Below are 22547 nucleotides of genomic sequence, written 5' to 3' on the forward strand. Positions count from 1 at the left end.
CTTAGTGACGATTACCACACCAGCTGACCCGCCCACGCCTGCCCTCCCTCCCCATGGGGCCCAGACCGCCTGCTTCCTGGGCACATCAGACCCCCTGGGCTGGGGGCTGCGGGGTAATAGCTCAGGGCCTTCTGCCTGTGGCAGAGGTCCTGGCATGGGGGCAGGCCCTCCCACCCACCCTCCAGGGTGAGGTGATGGCACAAATGCCATGAGGGGCCACCCAAGGATCAGGGAAGGTCCAGCAGCAGCCCCGGGTCTCCTTGGCCCCCAGACCCAGGCTCAGGTGTGCTGGGCAGCGGGGCAGAGCTCTGCTCGGGGGGATGGGGGTGGACCCCTGAGTGTGCTGCCCACCCTGGGGAGGGAAGTGGGGAGAGGGGAGGAGGGGTGGAGGCGGGGTCCCAGGAGGGGCTCTGCACCGCCTCCCCTTCGCTTCGCACCGAGCAGGGGTCTATTCTCTGTCAAGAGCCCGCATCCCTAGTTAGGAGTGGTCTCCACGAGCGCCCACCACCCTCCTCTATTCACGACCCAGCCCCAACTTGCTGGGACCCTTACTCAGGCTGCCAGGCCCTCTGCTCACACAGAGCCCAGGGTGGCTCTGCCAGCACTACCTGGTGTTATGGATGAGATCAGCCTGAGCGTCTGGGCCTCACACAGGTACCCGTGGGCCCAGACAGCAGCGGGGGCCTCTGGCTGAGTGCCGTGCCACCGTCCCTCCTCGAGGTCTGATCCCAACCTCCCTGTGAGCCGAGATGAGATCAAAAAGCTTGGGTCACAGCTGGAGGACTCACCCCAGGTCTGCCTGACTCTCCAGGAGCAGGAGTTCCCTTCACACAAGAAGCCGCGTGCGGATGTGTGCATGCGCGTGAGCGCATATGCTGGGTGTGCCCGAGGATGCACGCGTGCGAGTGTGCGTGTGTGCTCGGGGGCCGCAGTGTGGTTAGGGGTAGGCGCTCTGCCCACCAGCGTGCACCTCACTCAGCAAGGTTGAGGGGCTGGTGTTCGGGGCTTGCCTTCTGCAGCAGCGAGAGGGGTGTGGAGCACCCTGGCCAGAGGCGGAAGCGGAGAGGTTTAGCTGGAGAACGAGTCACGGAGGCCGGAGGGAAGGGCCTCGTTTCCCTGTCTTTCTCATGCTGCCGCGTCTATGTCGTCGTCATGCTCATAACCCGGAGGCAGCGCTGTGTGCACTGAGCTGCTGGAAATGTGTGGACGTGACATGCATGTGTGGGCGTCCATCTGTGCACACGCGTGTGGAGTGTGACACCAGTGCCTCCGCGGCTGCGCCGGCTTGCTCACCTCCGCGGCTGTACCGGCTTGTTCAGCACCAGTCTCCGTTCGGGGGGGGGGGGGCCTTCTGTGTGGGTCCTGGGCGGGTGCCCGGCAGCTGCATCAGCCACAAAGGCCCAGCTGGCCGAGCTTAGGGCGCTGGCCTGGTGCTTCTCTGTCCGGGCTCCACTTCTTCATGCAGCAGAGGCCTTTCAGGGCTGCACTGAGGGCCCCGCTCTCCCAGATTAGGGAGCGTGGCTGCTGCCGGGGGGCAGCAGGAGGTGGCGCGGGGGCACAGGTGCCGTGGGCTGGAGCTGCAGAGCTCGGACTGGGGCCCAGGCTGAGGGTCACCTCACTCCAAATCCAGCCCTGGGAAGCTTCCAGGGCCCCTCCCACCACGAGCTGGAGTCCAGCCCGTGCTGGACGTGAGGGCTGTGCCCACGACGAGGTGGCCATCCAGCCAAATGGCCTAGAGGGGCTGGATTTCTGGGGGTGTGTTTCCCGGGCCCTGCGCTCACCCTGCCGGGTGCCACCTTCCCTGTTTCTGCTTTTCCTCTCTCTGCCTCCGCAGGGCTGAGTAAAGGAGGCGTGATTCTCCCCTGCGTCAGGGCAGAGGGCCTGGCGCTGGGCTCGGGGCACTGCTGCTGGAGGGTCTCAGCGAGTTCTCAGGGCAGACCACCCATGCGAGACCCCTGGTGGCAGTGCGTGGGCGTGAAGGGGGCCCACAGTGACTTGCTGGTGGGTTTTGCTTCCCCCTGAAGTGCTCGTAGGTATGGGAGCTGAGGCATTAGTGCCCTGAGGAGCCCTGGGCACATGGTATAAGCGCCTGGCCACCTCACCTGCAGGGGGGCTTCTCCCCCCTCACTTCTCAATGCACCCACTGGTGGGTCCCAGGCTCTTGAGCAGCCCCAGGGGTGGACTCGATGCAATTAGATGTTCCATTCAGGAGTGCCTTTAAGGTGTGTAGAGAGATGTGTCTGAGAGGCTCCTGTGGGGTGCACCTGTGAGATGCACCTGTGAGATGCTCCTGTGAGGTGCACCTGTGGGGTGCTCCTGTGGGGTGCTCCTGTGAGATGCTCCTGTGAGGTGCTCCTGTGAGATGCTCCTGTGAGGTGCTCCTGTGAGATGCTCCTGTGAGGTGCTCCTGTGAGATGCTCCTGTGGGGTGCTCCTGTGGGGTGCTCCTGTGAGATGCTCCTGTGAGGTGCACCTGTGGGGTGCTCCTGTGGGGTGCTCCTGTGAGATGCTCCTGTGAGATGCACCTGTGAGATGCTCCTGTGGGGTGCTCCTGTGGGGTGCTCCTGTGGGGTGCTCCTGTGGGGTGCTCCTGTGAGATGCTCCTGTGGGGTGCTCCTGTGGGGTGCACCTGTGAGATGCTCCTGTGAGATGCACCTGTGAGATGCTCCTGTGGGGTGCTCCTGTGGGGTGCTCCTGTGGGGTGCTCCTGTGGGGTGCTCCTGTGAGATGCTCCTGTGGGGTGCTCCTGTGGGGTGCACCTGTGAGATGCTCCTGTGGGGTGCTCCTGTGAGATGCTCCTGTGGGGTGCTCCTGTGAGATGCACCTGTGAGATGCTCCTGTGGGGTGCTCCTGTAGGGTGCTCCTGTGAGATGCTCCTGTGAGATGCTCCTGTGAGATGCTCCTGTGAGATGCTCCTGTGAGATGCACCTGTGAGATGCTCCTGTGCGGCCCACACATGCAGCTGTTCAGTCGCTCAGTTGTGTCCGACTCTGTGACCCCATGGACTGCAGCACGCCAGGCTTCCCTGTCCCTCACCATCTCCGGGAGCTTGCTCAAACTCATGTCCATTGAGTCAGTGATGCCATCCAACCATCTCATCCTCTGTCGTCCCCTTCTCCTCCTGCCCTCAGTCTTTCACGGGCATCAGGGTCTTTTCCAGTGAGTTGGCTCTTCACATCAGGTGGCCAAAGTATTGGAGTTTCAGCTTCAACATCAGTTCTTTCAATGAATACTCAGGACTGATTTCCTTTAGGATGGACTGGTTGGATCTCCTTGTTGTCTAAGGACTCTCAAGAATCTTCTCCAACACCACAGTTCAAAAGCATCAATTCTTTGGTGCTCAGCCTCCTTTACGGTCCAACTCTCACATCCATACATGACTCCTGGAAAACCATAGCTTTGACTAGGTGGACCTTTGTCAACAAAGTGATGACTCTGCTTTTTAATATGCTGTCTAGCAGCCACCGTCTGCAGTGATTTTGGAGCCCAGAAAATAAAGCCCCTCACTGTTTCCCTTTTTCCTGTCTATTTTCCATGAAGTGATGGGACCGGATGCCGTGATCTTCGGTTTTTTTGGGTTTCGAGGGTCCGTCAGGCGCAGCAGGTAGCTTCTCCACAGGTGAGCTTGGAGAGAGTCTGAGGAGGTGTGGGACTGCCACTCCACCAGGTTCCTGCTAGCTTTACCCCGTCGTAGGGTGGGATTTTATCAGCAAGGCCGCCCGGGGAGCTGTTGACAAGGTGTGTCTGGATAGCTACTGCATGGAGAGAGTTCTGGGTCCTTGTCCCGAACTGTGATGAGGATGCAATTTCGTAAGGAGCAAGTGCCCTGAAATTAAAATGAACCAGGCAAGAGGATGGAAAGGGTGAGGAAATCGGAGTTCGCGTTCAGAAATATCATTTACTCTGTGGTGCAGAAAACAGACACATCCATTAGGGCCTTGTCCTTCTACCAGGTGTGTCACTGGAGGGATGAGGGGGAGGTGGTGATGCGGGGGGCAGAGGGGAGCTTCAGGGGCTCGGACCCAGGCTGGGGTGGGCCTGCACCCCTGCCCCCACCCACTGCCTGACACCAGGGCAGACTCTGGCCAGCAAGCCTCTTGCTGTGGTGCTTGGGGTGAGAAATGGAACCAGGAGCTGTGTGCTCAGCTGTCATGCACAGGGACAGCTCGCGGGGCAGGGGAGGCAGGGACATGGAGAGAACAGAGGTCACCCTCAGGGTCCTGGAGGGAGCGGGTGCGGAGATGGAAGAGTGGGCAGGGTGAGGGAGCCCCTCTGAGTCTGTGCTGGTCCGGGCAGTGGTGTCAGAAGCTGAAACCCCTTCCATCTATGCTGCCATAATCTTCAGAGTAGCATAGACTTGGGTCTTGATGCTCTGGAGCCTGCAGCATGGAGTGGGGACCTACACCCTTCCAGGGGTGGGGCTGGAGGGCGGCAGCATGAGCCGCTTGGTATGCAGAGGGCAGGCACAGCAGCAGGAGGCAGGGTGTGCTTCCTCCAAAGGCAGTCAGGACACCCCGGGCCCCGCCCTGCAGAGTCTGCTGAGCCCCCAGGGAGACTAAGGATGACTGCGGCCCCCTGTGAGCCCACGCCCAGTGGCAGGGGCAGTGGTGGTGCTCATGGAGTGGCTGAGTCTCCGGGTGGGCCAAGGACTTGCCTTCCAGCCTCAGTCACCTGCCAGCTGACCATGGCTGCAATGTGACCGCAGACAAGACTGGCAGAAGTCCCCGGCTCAACCCAACCCAAATGACGGACCCACAGACCATGAGACATGAAGCTGTTTAGGCCACCAAGATTTGGGGCATCTGGTCCTGTCCCACGTGGCTGATTCGCTGAGGAGAGCTTGGGGCAAACACTTCACGGGAGAGACGCAGTCCTGGGGCAACGTACTGGGCAGAGAGCACACCCTGGTTCACCAGGAGCCAGAGACGCAGCTAGCTGGGCAGCAGGTCCAACCACTCAGCCCCTGGGCCCTGGCACAGCCGAGGAAGGAGGGAGGAGAGGAAGGGGGACACGGCTGTGGCCTTCCCTCCAACCTCCCCTCCCCACTGGCTATGGATTGCCCCACGGGGCATGGGCGCCCCAGCCTGCAGGGGTGGTCACTCAGAAACCCGGGTGGCCTCCTGCCCACCAGGGTGGCAGAAGTGGCAGGAGAAGCAGCCAAGGGGGACTGTGCCCGCCCCCAGTGCCAGGAGGGTGGTCAGGGTTGGGGGGCTGAGGTGGACCGGAGGCAGCGCCTGGGGAACAACCCCGGGGCCACAGCGGGGTCTGAGGCAGTGTTCCCGTGGGTCGGCACCGAACAGGAGGCAGCTCTCCAGCTGACACTGAGCTTGTGAGAAGTGACATCGTTGGAGAGCCAGCAACGCGAGAATCATGCCGCCACCTCCCTGGAGGGGCTGGTGGGTCCGGTGGAGACGCAGCTGCACTTGCTAGAGCCAGACTGTGCCGGGAGCTCTGCCCTTGCTGGTGATGTCACTCCCTGCAGACTGCCTCCTCTGCACACACGTCCAAGGCAGCGGTTCTGTGCCCAGACCCAGGGCACGGGTCTGCCATCAGCTTTTAGGGGCTGCACAGAATTCCATTCTGTGGCGCTTCCCTGACTCACTTACGTAGCCTCCTGTTCGTGGACACTTAGGGTGTTTCTGTCTGGGTTGTGAGGGGGGTAGATGCTGCAGACGGTGACTGCAGCCGTGACATTGAAAGACGCCTGCCCCTTGGGAGAAGATCTGTGACCAAGCTAGACAGCACATTCAAAAGCAGAGACATCACTTTGCCAACAAAGGTCCGTCAAGTCAAGGCTATGGTTTCTCCTGTGGTCATGTGTGGATGTGAGAGTTGGACCATAAAGAAGGTTGAGTGCCCAAGAAGTGATGCTTCTAAACTGTGGTGCTGGAGAAGACTCTTGAGAGTCCCTTGGACTGCAAGGAGATCCAACCAGTCCATCCTTAAGGAGATCGGTCCTGAATATTCACTGGAAGGACTGATGCTGAAGCTGAATCTCCAATATTTTGACTACCTGATGTGAAGAACTGACTCATTTGAAAAGACCCTGATGCTGGGAAAGATTGAGGGCAGGAGGAGAAGGGACAGCAGAGGATGAGATGATTGGATGGCATCACCAACTCTGTGGACATGAGTTTCAGTAAGCTCTGGAAGGGACGGGGAATCCTGGCCTGCTGCAGTCCATGGGGTCACAGAGTTGGACACGACTGAGTGGCTGAACTGAACTGACCGAAACGCTGTCTGTTCTCCACCCCAGTCCTGGAACAGCAGAGAGCTCGGATGGAGGGAGTGTCACCTTTGCTGCCAGCCCTCCAGAGAAGGCGTGACTTCGGGTGCTGCCAGGTGGCCTTGCCAACAGTGCCTGCCTCCCTGGCCAGAGCTGGGAGCAGCCCACACTCACCCAGACCGTTACCTACATGGATCCAGGGGCAGAGGGCAGAAGAGATGGAATCCTTCAAGCTTACAGAATTTTAATAGCTTCGCTTAACTCAGTCAGAAAAGGACCTGTGGCTATGACTGCAACCAAGTGGCATTCCGCCTCCATGGGGCGGGTTGAGGGGTCACAGGAGGGCTTCAGGGGCAGCGAAGTAGGGCAGGCATCCCCCTGGCACCATGGGGCTGGATCTTTTCTAAAGCTGTAAAGAAGGCCCTGGTGGATCAACTTATGCCTTTTGTTTTTCAGCCTGGAATCTGTGAAAGGGAATCTGTTTGGAAACAGTCTTCACAGTGGTAATTGCTCAGTTGTGTCTGACTCTTTGTGACCCCATGAACTGTGGCCTGCCAGGCTCCTCTGTCCATAGAATTTTCCAGGCAAGAATACTGGAGTGTGTTGCCATTTCCTCCTCCAGGGGATCTTCCCGACCTAGGGATTGAACCTGGGTCTCCGGCATTGGCAGCAAATTCTTTACTGTCTGAGTCATCAGCAGAGCCCCCTACAGTCTTAGCAGATGTAACCCAGTTAAGATGAGCTCTACTGGATTCAGTTCAGTTCAGTCGCTCAGTCGTGTCTGACTCTTTGCGACCCCATGGACTGCAGCATGCCAGGCCTCCCCGTCCATCACCAGCTCCTGGAGTTCACTCAAACTCATGTCCGTCGAGTCAGCGATGCCATCCAACCATCTCATCATCTGTCATCTGCTTCTCCTCCCACCCTCAATCTTTCCCAGCATCAGGATCTTTTCAAATGAGTCAGCTCTTTGCATCAGGTGGCCAGAGTATTGGAGTTTCAGCTTCAACATCAGTCCTTCCAATGAATATTCAGGACTGATTTCCTTTAGGATGGACTGGTTGGATCTCCTTGCAGTCCAAGGGACTCTCAAGAGTCTTCTCCAACACCAGGTGGGGTTCAAAAGCATCAATTCTTTGGTGCTCAGCTTTCTGTAGAGTCCAACTCTCACATTCATACCTGACTACTGGAAAAACCATAGCCTTGACTAGATGGACTTTTGTTGGCAAAGTAATGTCTCTGCTTTTTAATATGCTATCTAGGTTGGTCATAGCTTTTCTTCCAAGGAGCAAGCATCTTTTAATTTCATGGCTGCAGTCACCATCTGCAGAAATTTTGTAGCCCCCCAAAATAAAGTCTGACACTGTTTCCCCATCTATTTCCCATGAAGTGATGGGACCAGATGCCATGATCTTAGTTTTCTGAATGTTGAGCTTTAAGCCAACTTTTTCTCTCTTGTCTTTCACTTTCATCAAGAGGCTCTTTACTTCCTCTTCACTTTCTGCCATAAGGGTGGTGTCCTCTATATATCTGAGGTTACGATATTTCTCCTGGCAATCTTGATTCCAACTTGTGCTTCGACCGGCCCAGCGTTTCTCATGATGGACTCTGCATAGAAGGTAAATAAGCAGGGTGACAAGATACAGCCTGTTGACTCCTTTTCTACTGGATTAGGTGTTGTCTTTATAAGAAAAGGTACAGAGGAGAAGGACATTCATGGATGGAACTGGTCTAAACCAGCCACAGCCTCATCCTAGGGCCGGAGGCTGGCAGGGATCAGCTTGGAGCCACTGACGGTTGCCACTGGTGAGAGGGAGGCAGCTGGGCCGTGCTGGTCAGTCGCGACTCCCTCCCCTCGGGCGTGCACAGTGGCTGCCCGGACCTGGCTGTCCTGGGAAAGGCAAGTGTGAGGGCAGGGTCAAGGCCGCAGGAGGAAAGAGCTGAGAACGTGAAGGGAGCCTGGAGCCCACCCTCCTCAACAGGTGTTGGTTCAGCCCTTTGAGCAGCTTTTCTGAACCTGTAGGGGATGTTCAACTGTTATTGCATGAACCAGGGCTTCCCAGAGAAACAGATCAGCAGGTTCTGAGGCCTGAGTGTGACTCTCAGAGTGGGGCCCCCCATGGGAAGTGTCCGCATGAACAGAAAACAAGCTGAAAGGATGGATTCTAACTTCAGAGGGGACGTGAGACTGACTGCGAAAGAAAACTCAGGCGATGGCCGCAGGCGCAAGGGCCGAGAGGGCACTGAAAAGTCCTGTGACCAAATACTCTGGCTCAAAGGGTTTGTCTGCCCAGAAGAAACTGTGGCTGCAAGTTAGAGGACATAGGAGTTGGGGAAAATGCCACTGCCAGCGGGGGCATAAGGCAGTGGCTGACGGTCTGGTAAGAGGGCTAAACTTCATCAGCTCCGTCCCTGCAATTGACCTCAGGCAACTGACCTGTGGCTTTGGCTAATGGAATGTGGGAGTGATAGCAGGGTGCTTGGCCTTCCCCTGTCAAAGAGGCCAGACAAGAAGTTCAGGCAAGGCTTTACTGGGGCCCTTGCTGCAGCAAAGGGGAGAGGAGACAAACAAGCTCTCAGGAAACAGAAATGCAAAGAAGAAGAAGGTTTGTCTGGGGAGGCCTTACAGAGACAGCCGAGAAAAGGAGAGCCGCTGAAGGCAGAGGAAAAGGAAGGGTGAACCCGTCTCAACGCAGAGCTCCAAAGAGCAGCGAGCGGACCCAGGAAAGCCTTCCTAAGCGATCAGCACAGACAGAGGAGAACAACAGAATGGGAAAGACTAGAGACCTCTTCAGGAAAATGAGAGATACCAAGGGAACATTTTAGGCAAAGATGGGCTCGATAAAGGACAGAAATGGTGTGGACCTAACAGAAGCAGAAGATATTAAGAAGAGGTGGCAAGAATACACAGAAGAACTGTACAAAAAAGATCTTCATGACCCAGATAACCATGATGGTATGATCAGTCACCTAGAGCCAGACATTCTGGAGTCTGAAGTCAAGTGGGCCTTAGGAAGCATCACTATGAACAAAGCTAGCGGAGGTGATGGAATTCCAGTTGAGCTATTTCAAATCTTGAAAGATGATGCTGTGAAAGTGCTGCACTCAATATGCCAGCAAATTTTGGAAACTCAGCAGTGGCCACAGGACTGGAAAAGGTCAGTTTTCATTCCAGTCCCAAAGAAAGGCAATGCCAAAGAATGCTCAAACTACCGCACAATCGCAGTCATCTCAAATGTTAGCAAAGTAATGATCAAAATTCTCCAAGTGAGGCTTCAACAGTACATGAGCCGAGAACTTCCAGATATTCAAGTTGGATTTAGAAAAGGCAGAGGAACCAGAGATCAAATTGCCAACATCCATTGGATCATCTAAAAAGCAAGAGAGTTCCAGAAAAACATCTACTTCTGCTTTATTGACTATGCCAAAGCTTTTGACTGTGTGGATCACAACAAACTGGAACATTCTTACAGACGTGGGAATCCCAGACCACCTTACCTGCCTCTTGAAAAATCTGTATGCAGGTCAAGAGCAACAGTTAGAACTGGACATGGAACAATGGACTTGTTCCAAATTGGGAAAAGAGCACGTCAAGGCTGTATATGTCACCTTGCTTATTTAACTTCTATGCAGAATACATCATGTGAAATGCCAGGCTTAATGAAGTAGAAGCTGGAATCAAGATTGCTGGGAGAAATATCAATAACCTTGGATATGCAGATGACACCACCCTTATGGCAGAAAGTGAAGAGGAATTAAAGAGCCTCTTGATGAGTGTGAAAGAGGAGAGCGAAAAATCGGGCTTAAAACTCAACATTCAGAAAACTAAGATCATGGCATCTGGTCCCATCACTTCATGGGAAATAGATGGAGAAACATAGAAACAGTGTCTGACTTTATTTTTGGGGGCTCCAAAACCACTGCAGATAGTGACTGCAGCCATGAAATTAAAAGACGCTTGCTCCTTGGAAGAAAAGCTATGACGAACCTAGACAGCATATTAAAAAGCAGAGACATCACTTTGTTGACAAACATCCGTCTAGTCAAAGCTGTGGTTTTTCCAGTAGTCATGTATGGATGTGGGAGTTGGACCACAAAAAGGCTGAGCACCAAAGCATTGACGTTTTTGAACTGGGGTGCTGGAGAAGACTCTTGAGAGCCCCTTGGACTGCAAGGAGGTCCAACCAGTCCATCCTGAAGGAGATCAGCCCTGAATATTCATTAGAAGGACGATGCTGAAGCTGAAGCCCTACTACTTTGGCCACTTGATGCGAAGAACTGACTCACTGGGAAAGACCCTGATGCTGGGAGAGATTGAGGGCAGGAGGAGAAGGGGACGACAGAGGATGAGATGGCTGGATGGCATCACCGACTCAATGGACATGAGTTTGAGCAAGCTCCGGGGGTTGGTGATGAACAGGGAAGCCTGGCGTGCTGCGGTCCATGGGGACACAAAGAGTCAGACACGACCGAGGAACTGAAACTCAGGGATTTGGCTCACTTTCTCCCTGAGAACAGTTCCCTGGTGAGCCTGCTCCTTGTGTGGGCTGAGGGTAAGGGTGTGTCCGGGGCTGGGCTGGCGGGGGTTGAGGAGGTTTGCCCTTTGGTGATGCTGGGTGCAGGGGGCACATGTGCTGTGTTTGCTCTTGACCCTGTTTTTGCTTCTGGCTGTTTAGAAGTGGCAGTTGGATTAAAAAAATTTTTTTTGGTCTTTTGGTAACTTTTGTTCAGAATTTGGAAGGACTGATGCTGAAGCTGAAACTTCAGTACTTTGGCCACCTCATGCAAAGAGTTGACTCATTGGAAAAGACCCTGATGCTGGGAGGGATTGGGGGCAGGAGGAGAAGGGGATGACCGAGGATAAGATGGCTGGATGGCATCACCGACTCGATGGACGTGAGTTTGGGTAAAATCTGGGAGTTGGTGATGGACAGGGAGGCCTGGTGTGCTGCGATTCATGAGGTTGCCAAGAGTCGGACACGACTGAGCGACTGAACTGACTGTTCAGAATTTGGCCCAGGTGAGCAGGTGTGCTGTTATTTTCGGTCCCATGTCTTTTTTTTTGTATTTTGTTGCTGGAGGAGAGATGCGTGAGCTGCAAGTATGGCAGCAAAGGGGCCCAGGCCCCTGCCTGTCTCAGGAGGAAGCAAGAAAGGCCCTTCTAAACATCCATGGAGCCCCACTGCCTTTCACCCTCTTTGCTGAACACATCACATCCCCAGAGGGGCTCTTTGGGTCCTAGAATGAAGAAGACAGGCGTGCGACTGTGGAGAATGAGAGAGGGGCACTGTGGCCGCTGCGAGCACACTCGTCTGAATCTGACTGCTGCTGCGGCACAGCACAGGGCGCTACCTTCTCTTTTGACCGCAGATCAGAGCTGGGTTAGCCTTGCTCCCCAGCTCATGACACAGCATCACCACTGGTCCAAGTCCCCCTTGTATTTCAGCCACATGTCCTATTTATCCGCCTATCTACCCACCCACCACCCATCTGCTCCCTCAGCTCCTGTCTCCCAGTTTGAGTACTATCTTCTAGTGTCTTCCATCAGGTAGCACCTTAAAAAGTTATGGGGGCATATATAAAAAAAGAATTTGTTTTAATGAATTCAAGTTCAAATTAAGGGAATCAATTCACTCATTGTTGATGTAAGCCACTTAGCAATGCTTAAAGGGAAATTAATGCAGTAGAAGATTGTATAAGAGCTCCCCCGTCCCTGGGATTCTCCAGGCAAGAACACTGGAGTGGGTTGCCATTTCCTTCTCCAATGCTTGAAAGTGAAAAGTGAAAGTGAAGTCACTCAGTCATGTCCAACTCTTCGAGACCCCATGGACTGCAGCCCACCAGGCTCCCCCATCCCTGGGATTCTCCAGGCAAGAGTACTGGAGTGGGGTGCCATCGCCTTCTCTGATAAGAAAATAAGAAAGGTCTCAAATCAGAACTAGAAAAGAAAGAGCAAACTAAAGCCAAAGTAAGCAGAAAAAAGAGGAGCAAATAAAAGAGCAGAATGAATGAAATATAAACCTGAAGATAAAGAGAATACGTTAGGGTGTAGTTTCTGGAAATGACCAACCCTGACAGACCTCCAGTCAAACTGATCAAGGAGAAAGCGCAGTGAAGGCGGGCGGCGGCGGTCGCGGAGGCCCCGCCTGCAGACAGACCCGAGGCCGAGGCCCTGGCATCCCTGGCATCCCCGCTGTAGACTGGACCGGGGTGGAGGGCTCCAGGTCCTGAGGGATGGAGCACCACGCAGGTGACCGTATGTCAGTGCGGCAGCCAGCCTCTGAAACTGGGCACGAGCTTCAAGATCCTGGACCGGGTCACCATCCCGGAGCTCACAGCTCCATCACTTGGCACAGCCCAGCTGAGACCAGGAGAGACCCAGGAGGAAGAGGCTAACTCAGGAGAAGAGCCATTTATTGGAACTCGCCAGGATGGTGTCTCTCGCAGACTCATCCCCCCAGCCAGGGTGATGTCCACGGACAGTGCCAGAAGCTTCACTCTGATCGGGGAGGCACCCGACGGCGGCACCGTGGAGAGCCTCAGCTGAAGACTAAAGGTCACTGGGGGCGTTTTTGACACTATGTCAGGCCAGACAGATGTGGATCACCGTCTGTGGGAGGAATGCACAGACACTCTCTTAGACCAGCTGGACACTCAGCTCCACGCCACTGAAAATGAGTGTCAGAACTGCAAACGCTGTTTGGAGACCTCAGAGCAAATGAGTGAAGACGACAGCGAACAGCTAGGGCTGGAGCTAAAGGAGCTGGCATTAGAGGAGAGAGGCTGATCCGAGAGCTGGAGGACGTGGAAAAAACACCGGAAGATAGTGGCGGAGAATCTCGAGAAGGTCCAGGCTGAGGCTGAGAGATTGGATCAGGAGGAAGCTCAGTATCCAAGGGAATACAGTGAATTTAAAAGACAACAGCTAGAACTGGATGATGAGCTGAAGAGTGTAGAAAACCAGATGCGTTATGCCCGGATGCAGCTGGACAAGCTGAAGAAAACTAATGTCTTTAATGCAACCTTCCACATTTGGCATAGTGGACAGTTTGGTACAATCAGTAACTTCAGACTGGGTCGGCTGCCCAGTGTTCCTGTGGAATGGAATGGGATTAATGCTCCTTGGGGCCAGACAGTGTTGCCGCTCCATGCCCTGGCCAATAAGATGGGTCTGAAATTTCAGAGGTGTCGACTTGCTCCCTATGGAAACCATTCATATCTGGAATCTGACAGACAAATCTAAGGTCAGTGTTCCCCAGGGCTGAACGAACCTAAAGCAGGACCAGAGTGAGCAGAACGGGAGGGACAGTAAGAATGGAAGCAGAGAGATGGAAGAATGGAACGCACGGTGGGCAAGCTGAGGACGGAGTGAAATCCCAGACACTGAGGGGCAGGATGGGTCCAGCGCTGCAAGCAAGACCGTGCGGCCGCCTGATCCCTGGAGAAAATGCTGGCTTCGATGGTGTGGGGGCTTTTCTTGGTGCAGAGCTCAAGCCTGCTCTCCAGTCTCAGGGAAGTTTTCCCTTATGTCCTTGAAAGATAAAGGAATTCTTTCTTTGGTCAAATTTTGTCGGAGCCCAGAGACAGATGGGCACCTTACTTAAGAGAGTAAGACTGAGCTGCTTCCATCACCCCAAAGCAAAGCATCTCTTTTCTTCCGCCTCCCTCCCCTCCCCACGAGGGAGGGTGCCTGGGAAAACAGTGCAGAGTGCTGCCGCCCTCGCCCACCCTCTGCTCCAGGCTTCTCATCCCTTTGGGTGTGTCTCCTGTCCCTGCACTCCGCAATGACAATGAGGCTCTTGTGACAGCCTTCTTGACACTGGGCTTTCAAGCAAGTCCAAAATATACTGCTGTTCCTTGCCAAGAGTTAATAGATAAAATGACGTGAATGGTCCCATGACCAAGTCCCTGCCCATTTGCCTGAACTGACTTGACTCGGATCTCAGTTACTAATGAGTTCTGCTGAGTTCACCTGCAGGATGGATGTGGAGAAAGGCAAAACTGAAGACATAGGAGGCAGTGGTGGCTCCCATTACATCAAAACTCAGCTTAACTCTGAGGAATAGCGGAAAAAAGCTCTCAAGTTCATGCTGACGGATCTTAAGTGGGATCTTGCTTGGGTATCCTCACAGTTTTATAACAAATGACTTTCTTTTTCCCTTAGAAGTTCATTTGCCTTAAAGGCTTTCCGTTTTGTTTGCAAAAAAAGAAGGTGTTAGATTTGGGTACTATTAGACAGCATATGTTTATAATACCAAAAGAGGAAAAAATCCACAAAAGCCACTTTATTTTAAAATATCGTATAACAGATAGCTTCCAGAACTACGACATGCCATGTATAGCATCTGGTCTTTGTCACAGTTTTGACTCTTAACCCCATGCCTTCCTTTCCCTTTGTTTCCTCAAAACAAATAATTTAAGTTTGCTTTTTTTTTTTTTTTAAACTGAGTTGAATTGAGATTGATGTGTTTTCACTGGAGTTTGTCTCTCTCAACTTCCTGCACTTAGAACGTGAACTAGAACCTTTTGTCTCCACTCAGAGGACAAGAAGTGTGAGATGTGCAGCCGGAAAACACGAGAAAATGAGCCAGGCTGTGGTCACCGTGAGACGCGATCAGAAGCTTGAAGCTGAACACTTCTTACCTAGTTCCAGTAGTGAATGCCTGGTCTGCTCTGTGTTAGGAGACATGAAATGGTGTTTGATGCTGTTTAAGACCTTGTGGGGAGATTTAATTATCTGTAATAAGAGATCGACTGCAGTTTGATAACTGCCCAGAAAAAAAAAGCAGATTATCAATATTAGGAATGAGAGCAAAGTTCACCGTAGATCCTACAGACATAAAAAAAAAAAATTAAGCCTTTTCCTCTTTCAGCTTTATTGAGATATATTTTATATACAATAAAAATCACAACTTTTAAGGGAATGTTGTGGACAACTTTATGCCAACAATTCTGAAAATTTTATTGTAGTAGATGAAAGACACAAATTACTAATGCTTATTCAAGAAAATTATATAACCTTAATAGCCCTACAACCACTTTTAAAAATTCAACTTACAGTTAAAATCATCCCAGAAAGAAAACTTTAACACCATATGGCTTCACAAGTGAATTCTACCAAACACTGAAGGAAGCAAGAATACCAGTTCTGCACAGATTTTTCAGAACAGAGAAGGTAAGGAGTACTTCCCAGCTCATTTAGTGAAGTTAGCATCGCTCTGACACTAGACAGGACAAAATATTACAAGGAAGCTAAAAATAATATCCCTTATTAGCCCAGCCACCAGTCTTCAGCAAAATAATAGCAAATCACGTGGGTCCAGTACGAAAAGGAAGGAACCTTTACGACCGCTGAGAAAGGCAGTCTTTTAACCTCTGCCTTGGCGGCACAAGAGTGGGCCTCAGGAGCATCTCCTCACCAAGAAGGAAAGAGTTTCAGACTGCACTTTGCTCATCGCTTGAATATTTTCCCCTCTTTCAGGCCCACAGTATGTTCCTTTTTTCGGCCTAACAGTGTGTGCCATGGGCCCCTGCCCAGCCCCGCATCTTTTCCACGCGGGGGGGGGGGCAGGGTCCTGCTGCTGCAGCGCCCGTGGAGTGCGGCGCTCCGGGCCTCATCGCAACCGCTGGGAAGGGCCCGCCGGCCTCGGGGCTCCAGCACCGGTGCAGCGGCCGTCTTGCGCCGCCACGCCCCCGCGTGAGTGAGGCTGTCCCACCCAGTGCTTGAGTACTTCGTGTTTCCCTGGTGATGCCTAAACCAAGGTGTAGTGAGCAGAAGTATTTGTATTCCTGATAATAGGTACCAGATGCTACTTGTGTGAGAAAAACCAAGTGGAATTTAGCTCAGGAATACAACGAATGTAATTTACCACACTCACAGACTGAAGAGGGAAAACCATGTAATAATCTCAGCAAACACAGCAGCAGCAACAAAAAGTGAGAAAACATGTCACTTGTTCATGATTTAAAAAAAAAAAATTCTCAGAAAGCTAGAAATAGATTTCAGCCCAGTGAAAATTTTCTCCTCAGAAGCTAGAGCATACCTCATTCTTAAGGATGAAAGATAAAAACTGATTTCCCACTGAAATCAGGAACAATAGGGACTTCCCTGGCTGTCTAGGGATTAGGACCCTAAGCTTCCACTGGTCAGAGAACTAAGGTCCCACATGCCACGGGGCAGCTAAAAAAACCAGGGATGAGGCAAGGGCTTTTTACTCCGATAACTTCTGTCTGCTACTGTGCATAGCAAATAGGGTCTAGCCCATGCAGTAAAGTAAGAAATAGAAAGAAAAGGCATGCAGGTGGGGAAGGAAGCATTAACTGTTTCTACTTACCTGTGATATGATTGCTTATATTCAAAACGTTAAGAAACCTATAAAATAGCTGCCAGTATAAGTCAATTTAGCAAGGTTGCAGGTTTAAAAGGCAACTTAAAAGTCAAATATATCTCCATATCCTTGTAACAAACAATTGGACAACAAAAGGTTATTTAAAGTAATAATTAAAGAAGGATTAAATATATAAAATACTTAAAGGTAAATTTAACAAAACATGTGCCAGCCCTTTATACCGAAAGCTATCAAATGTTGAGAAATTGACGAAGATCTAAGTAAATGCAGAGACGAGCTGTGCTCATGGAGCAGAAGATGCAATGCTGCTGACGTGTCAGTCATGCTCAGGTCAGTCTACGGGTTCAATACGATCCCAATCAAAGCCACATGGTCAGCATGACTAAGAAGACTGCTGGTAACACCAAGGTCTGGTGAAGGGATGGCGTGTGGGGAGCGTTCGTACACGGCGCAGGGGAGTGCAGCATGGCACAGCCACTGTGGGAACAACTGCTCAGCTTCTTATAAAGTTAATATAAACTTAAGACAAAACCTAGAAACTCCACTCCAAGAAAAGTTAAAACACACCTTCAGAAAAGACTTGTGCATGAACGCTAATTCATAATAACGCCCCCCGGACAGGCTGAGGTCACCGCTGTACGGATGATAAGCGAATTCTGGTGGGATTCTCGACAAAAAAAACTAAGCATTGTCAAATGAAAGAAGCCACACATGAAAGACAATATACTTTATGACTGCAAGGATCTGAAATTTTATACCAAAACTATAGCAAGAGAGAGCAGATGAGCGGCTCTGTAGGGCCTTGAGTGGGGCAGAGCATTGCTGAAAAGGGGGCTCTGGGGGAGTCTGGACTATTCCTGTGTCGTGCTGTGGTGGAGACTCATTCCAATGTGTACAGTTGTCTAAAGTCATTGGGTCAAACACTTAAAATCAGTGATTGTTATTGCACATAAGTTGTATCTCAATAAAAATGGGCATAGAAAGCTGAGCATATATATTATATTCAGTTCAGTCGCTCAGTCGCGTCCTACTCTTTGCGACCCCATGAACCGCAGCACGCGAGGCCTCCCTGTCCATCACCAACTCCCGGAGTTCACTCAGACTCACGTCCATCGAGTCCATGATGCCATCCAGCCATCTCATCCTCGGTCGTCCCCTTCTCCTCTTGCCCCTAGTCCCTCCCAGCATCAGAGTCTTTTCCAATGAGTCAACTCTTCGCATGAGGTGGCCAAAGTATTGGAGTTTCAGCTTCAGCATCATTCCTTCCAAAGAAATCCCAGGGCTGATCTCCTTCAGAATGGACTGGTTGGATCTCCTTGCAGTCCAAGGGACTCTCAAGAGTCTTCTCCAACACCACAGCTCAAATGCATCAATTCTTCGTGCTCAGCCCTCTTCACAGTCCAACTCTCACATCCATACATGACCACTGTATATATTACAGTACTCATGAGCAAATAAAATCCACCCTTAAGTGCATCAGTGCACAAGCATAAGAAAGTTCACAACAGCTTTATTCATCATATCCCAAACTAGAAACAATCAAATGCCCATCATCAGTAATGCGGATCAGCTGCGGCACCTTCACACAGTGGCTTAGTACCAGCTGTGACAGGGATGAAGAGCAGATGCAACAACAGGCACCAAGTCGGCCGAAAGAAGTGAGACGTGCGACGACCAGCGTCATGACTCCACGTGTATAAAAATAAAAAACGGGCAAAGCCAAACCAAAACGTTCAGGGACGTGTGCGTAGGTGACTGAAGTACAAACAGACACAGGAGGCCGTTCGCTGAGGTCAGCAGGGCCGCTGGCGGAGGGCGAGGTGGGCGGCGTGCTTGAGTCTGCAGTGTCCTGCTTCCTGATTTGGCTGCGAGGACACAGACGCCCATCTATGTCATTAAGCTGCTACGCGAGTGCTTTACGGGTTTCCTGTGGCTCCACCACATCTTGTAAGATGAAAACTTATAAAATAATACGGTACCTTCTGTGTCTCCAAGAGTTCACAGGCTCTGAGTCTGTGAGACTGTGTTCCTCAGGTGAGCCCTCACCTGTGCAGAGGTGGCTGCACTTCTGCAGGAAGATCCATGCTGATCGTCCCTAAAAAAGGGGCTTAGAATTAATAATGAAAGAGAAATCTGAGCTCTTAGCCAGTTAAAAAGGCAAAGGGTGAAATATTGGAAGGTAAGGTGAAAGACAAATTAGAAAAAATAATCAGAATTCAGCCAAATTAACTGAAGTAAACACTGCAGGAAGCTGAATTTTAAATGCTAGTAAATATGCAAATATTAAAATGAAATTTAACGTTAATACAACAAACCCTCTTCACGTGACACGCGCTTACTGCTATAAAAACGTGGCGCTTTGAAAACACTGTCCTCTCTGGCCCTGTGTTTAGAGTGTGGCCGTGATGTGCCCACACAGCGGCACCACAAGGGTCCCTGTGAAGCTGCTTGGTATGTGGTAGGGTTTGTGATTCTCAAAATCAGTCCTTGCCACCCACCCCTCCCCACGTAGAGTCATTTCTCATGAGGGCGCTGCTTCTTTCTGGCATGAGCTCCCTGCCTCAGAGTTCACCCCGGCCCTCAAGTCACCCCCTGGACCCCGCTGTGCCAGGGGCTGTGGTGGGGCACAAGCTTCACAGGTGAGCCTGTTGGGGGCGGGGGGAAAGGACTCTGCCAGAAAGCAGGGCAGGGCCTCTCCGGTGGCTCAGCAGCAAAGCATGCACCTGCCAGTGCAGGGGGCAGTGCAGGGGACAGTGCAGGGGACAGTGCAGGGGACAGTGCAGGGGGCAGTGCAGGGGACAGTGCAGGGGGCAGTGCAGGGGACAGTGCAGGGGACAGTGCAGGGGACAGTGCAGGGGACAGTGCAGGGGACAGTGCAGGGGGCAGTGCAGGGGGCAGTGCAGGGGACAGTGCAGGGGGCAGTGCAGGGGACAGTGCAGGGGGCAGTGCAGGGGACAGTGCAGGGGGCAGTGCAGGGGGCAGTGCAGGGGGCAGTGCAGGGGACAGTGCAGGGGGCAGTGCAGGGGACAGTGCAGGGGACAGTGCAGGGGGCAGTGCAGGGGACAGTGCAGGGGGCAGTGCAGGGGGCAGTGCAGGGGACAGTGCAGGGGGCAGTGCAGGGGACAGTGCAGGGGGCAGTGCAGGGGGCAGTGCAGGGGGCAGTGCAGGGGGCATGGGCTCGAGTCCTGGTCTGAGAAGGCCCTACACACCTCGGGACAACACAGCCCGCGAGCCGCAACTACCAGGCCTGAGCCGCAACTGCTGAAGCCCGGGAGCCCTAGGGCCCATGCTCTGCACTCCAAAACCACGGCAGTGAGCCCCAAACACTATGCCTGGAGAGCAGGCCCCACTTGCCACAACTGCAGAAAGCCCATGAGCAGCAACAAAGACCCAGCACAGCCATTAGAAGAAAGCAGTGGAGTTAACTTTCGAACTACGCATGGGTTGTGGAGGTGAGCGTGGCGCGGCTACAGGGTCCCTGGGAGCCGTGTGTGGCAGGGACTGCAGGCTGCTGTCCCTTCCTCCTGCAGACACAGAGGGGAGACAGACACACTCATCAAGAGAGCTGACCATTGTCTGCGTTCCAGCAGAGCAGCCAAAAAAGAGATGGCCGGCAGGCCATCTGCCAGGTGGTGGGGCGGGAGCCTGAGAGTGTGTTCCACAAGCTCCGTGATGGGGCAGGACCCTCCACCGGCCCCGACCCCTACATGCTTCCAGCCCTCAGCCCAGTCTTCTCACGCAGTGTGTCTAGAACACCCCACAGAGCCGGGCCTTCTAAGGTCTCCTCACCCTCGGGATGAAGTCCGAACTCGCGCAGCTCAAGGCCCGTCACGGCAGGACGCCTGCTGGTCATTCTGCCTGCAGGGCTCCACAGTTCTGCTTCTGGCTCCTGGCCAGAGTGCCCCCCCTCACTGCAGCAGGGAGGTGGGTCCTCGCCGTCCTGCGGACCTGTCTGTGTCACCTGGCCCTGTTCTCCTTGTGAGCAAAACTGGACTGACATTAGATGGTGTCACAGGACAGAGCACCCCCAGGTTGGCGGCAGTCCACTCACTCATCCATCTGCTCACCTGTCCATTCCACATGGCCAGGACGGGCCTGATGGGGAGTCCTGATGGGGAGGGGGTGGGGTCAAGCTGGACATGGACCCTGCTTGCACTGAGCCCCCAATATGGTTGGGAAGACAGACATTTAGACCACTGGGAGATCCTGCCTGTTATGGGGGAACTTTGTCCAGGGGCTGAGGGGCAGGGAGGCAGGGGTGCAAGGAGGAGGGGTGCAGGGAGGAGGGGGTGCAGGGAGGTGGGGTCCAGGGAGGTGGGCAGAGTCTGGGTTTGGGGTGGAAAACCTCTGTGAGGATAGCAGGCCCACCTGCCTCAGGGCTCGTTGCCAGGACTAAACAGGAAAGTCTTTGGGGGCACTCTTTCCACTGTTCAAAGGAGGGTGGGCACCCAGTAGAAGTTAGGGCAATTAAGGGAGCTGAAGCTAAGGTCTAAGAAAGGGGACAGCAGAAGCCGGCTGAGGATGTGGCCCGGGGAACATAAAGCAGAAACGGGAACAGCATATGCCGAGGGCTTGCTTTGGTAAGAGGCACCACTCATTTAAGGGATAGAGCAGTGGCCAGGGGTCGAGCGAAGGGCTGGCAGACACAGGCTCTGGAGAAGAGAGGAGGCCAGATCCTGGAGGAATCCTAAGCCACGAGCCTGCCTGGATCCTCGGACTTGAGAGGCTGCTGCACGGCCGCCTGCAGCTCGCCCAGGCCAACCCAGGCCTCCATCCTGGCGGGGCTCAGGACCAGCCAAGGCAGCTCACTTCCTCCCGCAAAGCCTCATCAATCCGGCTGCCGCAGCACAGTGTAAGGAATGGAGAAGCTGCTCCTTCCTCCACGGAGGTGGCTGCAAACCTCGTCTCCCTGGAAACAGAAATAATCATTGGAAGTCAGCTCATGGCAACTCCGCTCACACGCGTGGGTGCCATGATTATTATACAAGCTGATTTACACACTGTCCTTTAAAACCTATACCCCATAAATGTGAAAGGAGGCTCACTATCCCTACTTTTCTGGCAAGTCGTCATGCATGAGGAGAGGACTGAACGAGGAGGTTCAGCTGATGCTCTAAAATCTGCACTCCCTGCTAAAAATACAGCGAAACCTGCTCCTTCTCCGCACAGCCACCGCCGTTCACGTCCGTCCCACACAAATGTCCAGAGAGACGCACGAAAGGCCTTCACATATATTCACTGGGCAGATGGTTTCCGTGAAACGTGGGCGAGGGTCCCCTTGCGCGGGCTGCCTGGCGAATGTGGGTGAGGCTTCCTCCAGACGCGAGGGCCCTCTGGGGGCTGGTGCCCGTGCTCACCGCGCACCGCTGGACACTGTGCAGGAAAGGGCCCGACGCTGTGAGCTCTGGGGGAGCCTGCACGGGCCAGAACTTGCCGAGCGGGCGGCAGGAACGGGTGTGCGTTCTCAAAGCACCCCTGCATCTCCCCCGGCCCCTCCTCCCGCATCGCGTTCCCTAGCTGCCGCGCCGCCCGCTTCCCCGGGATCCAGCGCGAAGTTATTTAACGCTGTAATTAGCCGGCAGGGTGAGTCATCGGTCCCAGGCCTCGCTGCAAAAGCGGCAGAGCCGGTGTGGAAAGAACCGAGGGCGCTCGGCGCGGTGGGACCTCAGAGGGCTTGCCGGAGACGCGCTCCCAGGCCTCGTTTCAGCAGGCTGGGTGCCCGAGAGGCCCGGGCAAGACCATCTCCATGCTCTGCCCGGCCCCACGCCTTCCTCTGCCACCGAGAGCGCCGCGTCGGTCGGAAGGAGGCGATTTACCCTCCCCCGCGCCGCACCCCCAGTCTCCCGCGTCGCTCTCAGGCCGCGAGCCGCCTTCCGATGAATTAACTCACTCGCACCCGCATCTGCGGGGAAGTCCCGCAGGATCCGTGAGAAGGGCTCGGACGAGACTCCTCCAGGGCTCCCCGGGGCCGCG

The 22547-nt window shown here is 53.6% G+C and overlaps 1 pseudogene; it reads left to right on the forward strand.

The window, feature by feature from the left end:
- Positions 1-891: 891 nt before the first annotated feature.
- Positions 892-14230, forward strand: LOC101108751 (beclin-1-like; annotated as a pseudogene).
- Positions 14231-22547: the final 8317 nt, after the last annotated feature.

Source organism: Ovis aries, chromosome 6 (assembly GCF_016772045.2).
Source record: "Ovis aries strain OAR_USU_Benz2616 breed Rambouillet chromosome 6, ARS-UI_Ramb_v3.0, whole genome shotgun sequence".
Classification (NCBI taxonomy): Eukaryota; Metazoa; Chordata; class Mammalia; order Artiodactyla; family Bovidae; genus Ovis; species Ovis aries.